The following is a 12,559-nucleotide window of genomic DNA, read 5'->3' on the forward strand; positions in this document are numbered from 1 at the left end:
GATATGGAACATTGTGTAATATAAACAGCAAATTAGTGGACATAGAGTTACCCGAGAATAAAGGACTGTCTCTTAGAGACTGCAATGATGTTAGGTTTTTTAGTTTTGCTCCTATCACGTCATGCGACGTAGAGCGCAGCTTTCTACAGTACAAACTTTGGTAGATAACCAAAAAGATTTACGTTTGAGACACTGGGAATGTATCTTGTAGTAGGTACATTGCAATTCGGTACTGTAACTGCATTTCCTAAAGACGACAAATAGGATAAATGAAAAAATTAAAATTGCTACATGCTTATTTCCACCATTAACACTATGTATAATTAAACACAAATGCTTATAAAAGATAGGAGAATAAATGTTTTTCACATTCTTTTGATATTATCATTGTGTAACGTATATTTACTTTCAGAATGTACATATGTGTGTTTCCCCATACTACCGTACTCTACTCTAAATAGCAACGTTGTTACCTCAACACATCTCTATCTACTTGCAGCGAGTCAACAACCTATAGTGCATGCACAGTAAACTTATTGTATCGGGTCCAAAGTCTCGAAGCCTGGATATGACCTATGGTTATATAAAAAAAAAACAATTCTCAAATAAATTTGCATTTCTATGAAACAAAACATTTTACACTTCTGTCTCTATGGTGCCACCTAATCAAAAACTGTAACATACACCAATTAAGTACATTTACAACCGATTGAAAAAGAGTACGAATACCAGATCTAAATCCTTGACTATGCGAGCTCCAGATTCATTAAACGCAATGATTTTAACGAGTATGGACAGTCTCCGCTAATTTGTTGGGATTTGCTGCTTTCATTACTTGCAGACTTGTTACTTTAAAGAAACACTTCTCATTAAGAAAACCATAAATTCCTTAGTTGGAAACTTCTTAATTGCTCATTTCGAAATCTCTGCAAACATAAATGCGCTTACTGTCAATATGCAAGTCTGTTTTTTATCCAGCATATTTAAAGAGAAAAGATAAAATTCCAACATGGAATTAGAGAACGATGTACTTATCTGAATGCCAATGAAAGTACTTTAATCTTCATACGTCACTGATAATACAACGTCTCCCGATTAGAGAATCTCTCTGCTTTACAAGTCCACACCTATATTTGCAGACAAATTGCCTCCTTCCTATTATATACGTCGACTGTTTCGACTCACACACTCGTTTACTTGAAATTATTGCATACGAGTTCCTTCCTTGATAAATACTACAAACAAAAAGAAGGAAGTGAATGTATTACGAATATAGTGAGAATCACGTAAGAGAAGTTCCTAAAAGGCTAATTTGGCAGTCTCTTCAGTGTTGCCAACTAATACCAGATTTCACCAAGAGGGTAAAATCACAACGCCACGTACAATAATAATAATAATAATAATAATAATAATAATAATAATAATAATATACTATGAACAATAACGATGTCTTGCTTATTTACTTATTTACTACATCTCACCTTTATGTTGGGAGGCGTTTTCTAAATAATTCAATAATTTGTGAAAGAGTATATTTTCCTCCTGGACATATGGTAAATTATATTTGTAATTAATAGGTTAATATGATCTAATATTAAAATGTACTATTTTGTCTGACAACATGAAATTCATTGCTTTGACTAAACAATTCACGATTCACGAGACCTAACCTAAAAATGTATTATGTTTGATCACGTGAAATGATTAATAGAAACTCCGAAAACCGAATGCCATTTTGAAATATATACTTAAGAATACTTACTTACTCCAAATAATTTTGCTATTTTTTATTTTAGTAGGTTATTTTACGACGCTTTATCAACATCTTAGGTTATTTAGCTTTATCAACATCTTAGGTTATTTAGCGTCTGAATGAGATGAAGGTGATAATGCCGGTGAAATGAGTCCGGGGTCCAGCACCGAAAGTTACCCAGCAAATTTTGCTATTCTAGTCATAATTGCTGTCCCCATGCGCATTGCTGTCACTCAAATGCACGTATCACATCATGTGATATTTATGTACACTTATCTCACTATAATCTTGAATTGTAACCACGACACAATGCAACACATAAAATAACTATTATGTATTGATATAATACCGATATTAATTATTACTATATTCGAATTTCACTAGCTTCGAGAAATCGGTTCAGAAATCTAGAACAATTTGAATTTTCAGAATTTGTACTACCGACAACAGCTGTTCCTGCTGCCAACATAACAGTTAGAAAATCACTACCAATTGTAGTATTTCACAGTATCGAAATTCGAAACGAAGTTGGCAAAAGGAAATTCAATCATGAAACTAGAAAATCATCACAATCCACTAGCATATGTAGTACTGAGGGAAAAATGGTTAGGTTTCACCCTTACGGTATTAAGTAAGCTGATCCGGACTATACAAATGGATACTTTAAGGAGGCTCTTCGTACCCACTAGATTTTAATAAATAAATTCAACGATTTACCAAAACATAATACATGAACAGCAACATATACCAAAGAAAATTCAAAACAAATATGAATTGGAAAACCCTGTTATGAATCCTCTACATATGAAAAATACATTTTTAGAGGACGGGACAGAAAATATGACCCTAAAAGGCTGGAGTTCATTCTGAAGAACGAGCAAAAGCACTAAAATAAAGTGGCGGACTATTTGGACGCAACATTTGATTAGTTAGATTGGATCGTCTGGAAAATACGAAGCAGAAAACAGGGGAGCTACAAAACTTGCTTGTATATACTGTCCTGTATGTGTAGCTTATGTATGCATGTATACACTACTTCAATGGAACTTATTATAGAATGGCATCAAAAGAAATTAGCTGTATTATATAGACGAAACGACACAATTTTCAAATACTGAAAATATTTTCAAATATTATACCTAGTAACAGTTCTCGTTAAATTCATGAACATCAATAATTGTAAATAGATAAAATTGAAGCAACGTAAATTACAGTATGTAAATGACCCTCCATTAATGTATATGAAAAAGGTCATGACTTTCAAAAAGTTTCAAAGGCACGTTGGGTCCGATAAGTAAAATTAATACAATTTCAAATATATATGGGTTTATTACCGTCAAAGTTAACAATTATTCAAGTCATTAAATTATGGTATGAGGTAATACACAGTGGAAGACGAGCGTTTTCGCCATAAGTAGACTATACTCTTGGCGACGGAAACACAAGATGAACACTTATATCTCCGGTATGTATACAGTCATTGGAGTACATGTCTGGACAAAGTTAAAATGGTAACCAATACTATGCCAATGCCATACTTATGGCGAAAACGTTCATCTTTCACTATGTATTACCTTATGTCATAATTTAATGACTTTAATGATTGTTCTTGGTAAGTAACTTCGACGTTAATAAACCCATATATATATAATTGTATTTCCAAAAGTTAGTAACAGAAATAACAGCTCACGCGGTAGCGCGTTTGTTTCTGATCAGAGTCTGCGTTCTGGAGTGGGCTCAACTCCCGCGTGGATTAATTATATGGTTTGGCTTCTTCAAAGGTTTTCTCCAAATGTAAGGCGAATGTTAAGTAATCTATGACGAATCCTCAGCCTTATCTCGCCAAATACCATCTCGCCATCACAAAATCGATGCTAAATGACCTATTAGTTGATATAGCTTCGTTAGATAACAGTTTTCAATGTGAAATTATACTTAAATAGAGCAAAGTGCATAATGTTAACAGCGCTTGCCTCAGTTTTTCCGAACCACACACTTCTAGACATTAACGTCTTGTGTAAATACAAAACATAAGTACATCTAGAATAATTACAATGTATACATTAAGGCTTTATTAAATTTAGTATATTGCAAACTATGCTCTAAAACAGACATTTCTCTGAAATCTATTAAAATGCACACATAGACCTATAATATCTCAAATGTCTTGTATTCCATTTCATTTATTGTATTCCATAGATCTTACATTAGCATTGAAACTTTAAGCTGTGGAAAAAGTCAAAATTTGACAACATTACAATTTTTTGGAGAGATGTAGTGAGATGAGGCCGAAAATTCGCCACAGATTACCTGGTATTTGCCTTATGGTTGGGGAAAACCACAGATAAAAACCAAACATGTAATCAGGCCAAACGGGGATGAAGTGAGGTGAGGCCGAGGACTCGCCATAGACCACCCGGCATCCGCCTCACGAATGGAGAAAACCTCGGAAGAAATCAACCAATCAGACCTTCAGCATTAAGTTTGTGAATATTCCGCATCCAGGGATACCCATGAGCTTAATGCTAACCACATTCGTCGTGAAAGCATAAAAAGGCATATCTATATAACTTATTTACACACGAAACGTCTTTTTTTAAATTCATGATAAATGCAATTTCAGTAAGTAATAAAATGTCGTTTAGTTAAAAAGAACACTGTAAACGAATAAGAGATAATACTGTACTCCAACCACGAGAAAGTCTCTGGGGAATGAGACGAAGCGGGGTAATGCTGTGAATGAATGTTGGTGTCATAAGATGTCATAAGGTCACACAGTGGGTACTCGTCTCTCTATTGGCTAGCTCTCACAGCACAAATGATAACATTGATACACATATTTATACTACCCTAGTTATAAAATTATATCACGGTTAATCTGGTCTTTTAATCCCTCCATACAGGAAATAACATATCCAGGAGAGCGCATGGGTTTTAAGCTGACGTTATAACGGTAATATTATCTATCTACTTCGCTCCACTAGGTGACGCAATAGTAAGCACATTCCGTTCACGGTTTATCTCCTGGTTGGAGAACAAATATACGGGTGAACATTCGATCCCGCTACGCACAATAGCCTACAAGGAAAAAAAAAACTACTTAAATCATTGAAAAACCTCAAAATTATAGCACGCCACTCTAAAAACAAGATGTGATCATTGTTATAGTTATAATCCACCCAACTTGCTCCAAATACAGTAGATCTACCTACGTTATGGATCGTCTGACATGATTTTATCAGACATTTCCACATAAAATCATCACGCAACCCAGTAGTAACACCATTATGTTGCCCTACTTCTTCCTTCGATCCAGGGTAAATCAATCTGTGTACCGACAACTATCTACCAAAAAGCGTATGTGCAAGACATACCAAAAGCACGAACAAGCCGAACCCAACATGTCACTAATCCTCGACCTTACGAAAACTAGTTCATTTATTTTTTCAGATATATTTATTTATATTTGTAAAGTTATATAATCTCTCAGTTTTATTTCATCATGAAATAATGCAACATAAATTATACGCCAGTCTAGTTTTCCCAGACATATTGGAAAAAATACGGGACACTTATCAGTTATCACTGAGTATGTTTAGTATGCGCATCCATCAAATATGCCAATCTTTCAAAGTGTGTATGTAGTAAACTTTACTACATAAACACTTTACTAAGGGTTAGTAAACAAATAGTAAACAAAATTCTTAGGGAGCATTTCTGCATTAAATTTAAGGTTCTTTATGTAAATTGACTTCAAATTGCTTTTACTAAGTTATTACAGAAATAGCTACAAAATACTCTATACCCACATGACAACATTCTTATAAATCAATCCGCCTTGGCCTTGCAATATTTCTCTGAAGAAGGAATTTAACTTAATATTAAGATATTATTACAAAAACAACCCTAGTCATTTTTAATGCAATTGAGTTAAGGACACACTTACTACTATTTCAAATGTTTATAAGTTAGACTCCAAAAATGACACATGTCAGTTGCAACAGCCACAAGGTTAAACACCAGATGTACGGAAACAGCTGACATGTGTTGGTCTATTTATTTTTATTGTTCTCCTGAAAAATAGCAATTGTGACAAGGGTTGTTTTTTGTAATAATGTCTCCAATTGTTTATTTTGAAGAATCATGTCATGAAAAACAACACAATCCTCACTGAAGAATCATTTTACAACAATCATTGTTTTTACTGTTTTTACAGATAATTTATTTTTCTCATCAGTCCATAAAGCGTTCATGCGAGAAAATAATCTTTCGACACACGCATTTGTTCCAGGGATACACATAATGAACTCCACTACCCTCTTCAATTTGAGAGTTCTCCTTCAGTACTTTTAAAAATATCCACCCAGACTTCATCTAAACGTTTGGTGTTGCCATAACTCGCCTTGAGAAATTAATAACTTACAATAATTGTTTCATAATAGTTCATCTACAGTCACCTGCAATCATGAAGTGCGATGTTAATAATTTGTAATATAGAATAGACATTTTAACTTTTTCGTTTCTTTCTCAATTTATAACTCTAAAATACGGGACGGAAAGCCTATTTTACGGGACGTATGGTGCGTAGCGATATCGAAAATTCAGTATATGTAGAAATATGGAATACATTTCAACAACCGCTAAGACGTATATTTATAGCAATTTGGAAACAAAGATATTGATGCTATGTATAATGTGGCCAAGTTTCCAGCCGCATTGGCGAAACGTTGAAATAAACATCTTATGACTTACGTCATTCTTGACGATCATAGAGCGCATCTAATTACCAGACCTGCGCATTGGCGAAATATTGAACTAAACATCTTATGTTAAGGTCGATTCACATTATACGGGACGTCAACGTCACGTCACGTCACGGACCGGTTACGTTACATCAAAATATTGCAAAACGCGTTTTGTATGGTAGCGTTCACATATACAGGCAACGTCATGAGCAGTCTGGGATTTTCGAGGTGAATGTTTTGTCGTGACGGAACCTGTACTTGGACGGTTTGTTCTGCTATAGCTAGACTCTAGCAGCACCGTTAAACATTAACAGCTACTGTGAAAAAAATAATTGCACTGTAATTTTTAGGATTCACAGATAACTATCAAAGAAAAGTACAGAAAAAATTTGAAATCAAAATCTTTTTTGGACAGTGAAGAAAACAAGTCAATTACTAACTTCGAAGTCAGCCGTTCAAACATAGACACACTCTAAATTGATAAGCGACAAACTTTTTTATTTTTCACGTTAGAGAGAGAGAAATGTTTAGAAAGAATGGAAATTACTTTTAAAAGTACCGGTTTGCAAGTTACGGCGAGTTGAATACTGTTCAAAATAATAATAATAATAATAATAATAATAATAATAATAATAATAATAATAATAATAATAATAATGAGTAATAACGCTGTCAGATAAAATCAAATAAATTAGGTGTTTGTTGTCTTCTCTTACTACCACCACCACCACCACCACCACCACCAATAATAATAATAATAATAATAATAATAATAATAATAATAATGATAATGATAATGATGAGTAATAACGGTCAGATAAAAATCAAATAAATTAGGTGTTTGTTGTCTTCTCTTACTACCACCACCACCACCACCACCACCACCACCACCAATAATAATAATAATAATAATAATAATAATAATAATAATAATAATAATAATAATAATAATGATGAGTAATAACGGTCAGATAAAAATCAAATAAATTAGGTGTTTGTTGTCTTCTCTTACTACCACCACCACCACCACCAATAATAATAATAATAATAATAATAATAATAATAATAATAATAATGAGTAATAACGCTGTCAGATAAAATCAAATAAATTAGGTGTTTGTTGTCTTCTCTTACTACCACCACCACCACCAATAATAATAATAATAATAATAATAATAATAATAATAATAATAATAATAATAATAATAATGAGTAATAACGGTCAGATAAAAATCAAATAAATTAGGTGTTTGTTGTCTTCTCTTACTACCACCACCACCACCAATAATAATAATAATAATAATAATAATAATAATAATAATAATAATGATGAGTAATAACGGTCAGATAAAAATCAAATAAATTAGGTGTTTGTTGTCTTCTCTTACTACCACCACCACCACCACCACCACTAATAATAATAATAATAATAATAATAATAATAATAATAATAATAATAATAATAAATTCATTCTTTTCCATTTTTCTCAGTTTCAAAGTATGTCATACTAGTGTTTAATCAGCATAGATGTTATTTATATACTAGAAATATAGTCTAGTAATTACATTTAAAAACTCACTATTAACTCGAAAACCTTAAGCAATTGAAACATTTTGAAATCAGAGCGATGAGTTCTATGAGAATCCTCAGTTCTAACAGACAAAAGTTGTTACTCTGTATAAGAAAGTCCGCCATGCAAATCTCCGCATTTAACTCACTGTAACTCGCAAACCGGTATAGATTTTGAGTATCAGCCACTTTTAAAAGTAATTTCCATTATTTCTAAACATTTCTCTCGCTTTGACCCCCATCTAACGTGAAAAATAAAAAAAGTTTGTTGTTTATCAATTTTGAGAGTGTCAATGTCTATTTTGAATGGATGATTTCGAAGTTAGTAATTTTTTTCTCACTATCCAAAAAAGATTTTGATTCCAAATTTATTCTATGCTCTCCTTAGACATTTATCTATGAATCCTAAAAATTACAGTGCAATTGATTGTCTCTCATAGGAGCTACGATATTGTTTGGGAGCACATTTCTCTATTCTTGATGGCGCCGGCAAATTGACGGTCACTTGCCGTTAAATGTGAATGTGTTGCCATTGGACGTGACGGTGACGATGCCAGTCCGTGATGTTGATGTTTCGTAACTCAACCTTAATTCTTGACAATCACAGAGATCATCTAATTACCAGACTTCCCAACCAACGAGAAATGAAATGTGGAAGATGGGAATTTCAGAGGGATATATTGGACAAAACTTGTTCGGATTAACTTGATCTATTACCTCTGTGAATTAATGTAATAGCACAGTGTAGTATATGCAGTCACGAAGCTCAATACGTAGTAAATATGCATCTATAGATAGTTGCTAACCACTAGGATCGCTAATATCGCCTCATTACAGACAATGCGAAATAGTACCGGCACAGTCTATTGTTCCTAGCACCCTCACAACACAAGCTTCGTGACTGTATATACTAGACTGTAATATTATCTTAAATTTTGTAGAATATAAAATCTATTATTTTTACGCAAAAATTGTCGTTTCTTTTACATGTCATACCTAGTGATTGTAATAATGTTAATTATTGTAAAATTATTGAAACAAGTTATAAAAAAAATACTAAATATGTCCGCTAGGTATAAATACAGCGTGTTCAGTCATTCCATATTCCTCGAAGCGGTCTCTTTCACTCATTTATGTGGAGCTATTCACCCGCACGACGTCGGCAGTACGTTGACTTGTTTCAAAAGAGCATTTAATATTTGAAAGCAACGAATTTAAGTTTAATATGGGAGATAGAGTGAGAAACAGGCTACCTAACTAGAGTATAGTTGAAACTGAGTAACTTAATTGGTTTGCGTTCCAGACAATTTTCCATTTAGTGGTCTTATTCACCCGCCTTACCCTATATTTGGCCTTTTTATAGCACACAACACTGAAATTTCTAACTTGCATTTTTCTTAAGTTCTACGGTGCGAGAATCTGTAACAGGTTAGGTTAGTTTAGGCTTTTCGTGTGCTTTACATATACGAATCTATGAAATGTTAGGTTAATTTAGGCTTTTGATACGCCTTACATAAATACGAATTTGTTACAGGTTAGGTTAGTTTAGACTTCCAATATGCCTTGCATAGCCTATACTAAATGAAGTGAAATGTGCGTTTCGCGTTCATTTCGAAGTGTTCTACCTCTTTATTTCACGAGTAAAATAATCACTTTTAAGTTACCTACAACGTTCAATTCTTGCCCATTTTTACCCATTTTCTAATAACTGTAGAACCCGGATGTTTAGATACTTATAACAGTTAAAATAGGCAGGAAAAAAAAGGCAGTATAAACGTAAAAAAAAGGCACAATAATCTTTTAAAAATACATTATAAACTTTAAAAAAGCATAATATATTTTAGCAATAAATTTAAATTATATCAATATAACTCACATATTTACTTCGTAGGTGACATATGTTGACTTATAAAATACTCTTTTTTCGTGATTAACTGTCTTTTCACAAACCTTACATAACAAAACTGTTCCATCGATTGAAAACACATGGGCACCAAATTCACTAACGTAAGCATGAAGTTTACTTTTCAATGCTTTACTGAATTTAGGCATTCTAGCTAACCGATCTTATACCTTCTGTCATCCGACAATAATAAACACGTGTAGCACAAAACTGTAACAGTAAGATTTGAAAATTTGAACGCAAACAATTTTATTGGAAATGCTACGTGACAACTTCTATGAGAACGAGCTTAATATTTAAAATTATAAAGCTGATTATTGGTATCGTGAAGACATGACAATACTATATTTGTAACTGTGGACTGTCGATCATTATTCATACTACACCACTAGTATTAAAGCACGATTATTAGCAGATTAAGTACATTACAATTATTAATTAGAAAATTGCAAATAAACAAGAAATATTGCTTTAAAATGACAAGGAAAGTATTTATTAGTAAGAAACACAATAAATAGGTAAATAAAAATTGGCCCTATCACTTCGATTTACTCCAAATCACGTTTGTGTTTATGCAAGTAATGATTTACTTCCACCTAGTAAAAAAAGGGCATTTTGCCAAACATCAGGGCTATACTAGTAAGTTTTCAAGTCAAATGACGTCCTATATGAATTTTTCACATTTCAAACTACTTTTCCTCTGAAAATTAGATCATTTTTACACTTTTTTCATCAAAAAACCATCAGGGTCGCGTGCTATAGAAAGCCATTTGAAGAGTCCACTGCAAGAATGATGGATGTCACTTTCTTGTCGAAAATAACCAAGACTGTCAATGCATAGCTTAAGACATATAGAATGTACATACTGAGTTATATGGCATTAACACTGATAGTCATTGTCCAGTAATGATCGGAAAATCACAGTTAAGCTTTGAGCGCTAAGCATTTCAAACTTTCAATTGCTTCTCCTGCAAAATGTATTCCAAATGACATCCATCATTCTTGCAGTGGACTCTTCAATTGGAAATGCTACGTGACAACTTCTATGAGAACAAGATTAATATTTAAAATTATAAAGCTGATTATTGGTACCGTGAAGACATAACAACACTATATTTGTATCTGTGGATTGCAGATCATTATCCATATTACACCAATACTGTTAAAGCACGATTATTAGCAGATTAAGCACCGAAATAAACTACTTTTATTTACTATTGTTAGTAAAGTTGGTTATTGTTCCAAATATTTAAATTGCATACACATTACATTGAAATTAATTAGAAAATTGCAAATAAACAAGAAATATTGCTTTAAAATGACAATAAAGGCATTTATTAGTAAGAAACACCTTCAAAAGGCAAAATACACAAAATAAAAATTGGCCCTATCACTTTGGTTTACGCCAAATCACATTTATATCTATGCAAATAATGATTTATTTTCACCCAGTAAAAAAGGCATTTTACCAAACATTCGGGCTGTACTAATAAGCTTTCAAGTCAACTAACGTCCTATATGGATTTTTCACATTTAAAACTACCTTTCCTCTGAAAATTAGACCATTTTTCCACTTTTTCATCAAAAAACCTTCAGTGTCGCGTGCTATAGAAAGCCATATAATTAATAAACAGAGTTACCGGTATATTCGTTTTCATATTCTACAAAAAAAAACATTTTGAATAGCAAATTTTAACAACGAAAACACAGCAATAATTGGACAAAACTCACGTTCACAGAGTATACATTTTATGTATTGTACGCACAAATGTCAACGTAATAAAACGTGCACGTTATCACAGCAATCTTATTGGTTGTTAAAGTAATGTTCCTGTACACATTCGTACTTACGTTCTGATAATAAAACGCAGATACCGATATTCCTCGTGACACACGATGATTCTCAAGACGCGACTGAACGGAACACCCTCCTCATCGTGTATCTCCTCTTCTCCGAGCGAAACTAACAAACCACGCGCGACCTTGGCTCCGACGTGACGTAGCCACGTACAACACATAGCCCATGCCGACGCCTGCAGGTAACTCGCTACCTCTGCGTAATACAGCGATGATAGCAATCCTCTCATGTTTCTAAAACTATATAAAAACAATTTTCAGTGTGTTATTTTTTTCTTTGCATTCAATCCCTCTTCGTAGTTGTCCCCTCGTTCTTGTTGTGTGCAACATCGGAGAGTCGACCAATTCCGCAGTAGATATAATTCTTTCCACAGGCGCGTCATTCTCCTTTGAACGTAGGTGGGGCAGATAGGACGGCTGCCCCTGGCCTTTTAACCCGCTCTGGGGCTGAACTGGAGTAAAATTCAGGTTGCCTTCCGACTGCGTAGCATTCATAAATCTTTTAAATGTCGCGAGGTGGCTTATCTTAGTTCATAACGCTTGTGTTACAAGGCTGTGAATAAACTTAGTTGACGGCTTTTAATTGAAGGGGCTGATTTCGAGCACCAGCAGATGCTGAAGGGACGACTGCAGCATAATTCTGGCGTAGAACTAAATCTTTCTTCTCACTATGTATGAGAGAAGACTAACTTGTGAATTGACTTACTTACAACTTACTTACAAATGGCTTT

The 12,559-nt window shown here is 33.5% G+C and overlaps 1 protein-coding gene across 1 annotated transcript in view; it reads right to left on the reverse strand.

Annotated features, from left to right (window-relative positions):
- Ipk2 (Inositol phosphate kinase 2) overlaps positions 1-11,981 on the reverse strand; it is a 106,405-nt gene extending 94,424 nt beyond the window's left edge. Inside the window, exon 1 of the mRNA XM_069826770.1 lies at positions 11,823-11,981. The gene's annotated coding sequence lies outside the window, so the exon portion shown is untranslated. The remainder of the gene's footprint in view (positions 1-11,822) is intronic.
- Between the last annotated feature and the right edge of the window lie 578 nt (positions 11,982-12,559).

Source organism: Periplaneta americana, chromosome 5 (genome assembly GCF_040183065.1).
Source record: "Periplaneta americana isolate PAMFEO1 chromosome 5, P.americana_PAMFEO1_priV1, whole genome shotgun sequence".
Taxonomy (NCBI): Eukaryota; Metazoa; Arthropoda; class Insecta; order Blattodea; family Blattidae; genus Periplaneta; species Periplaneta americana.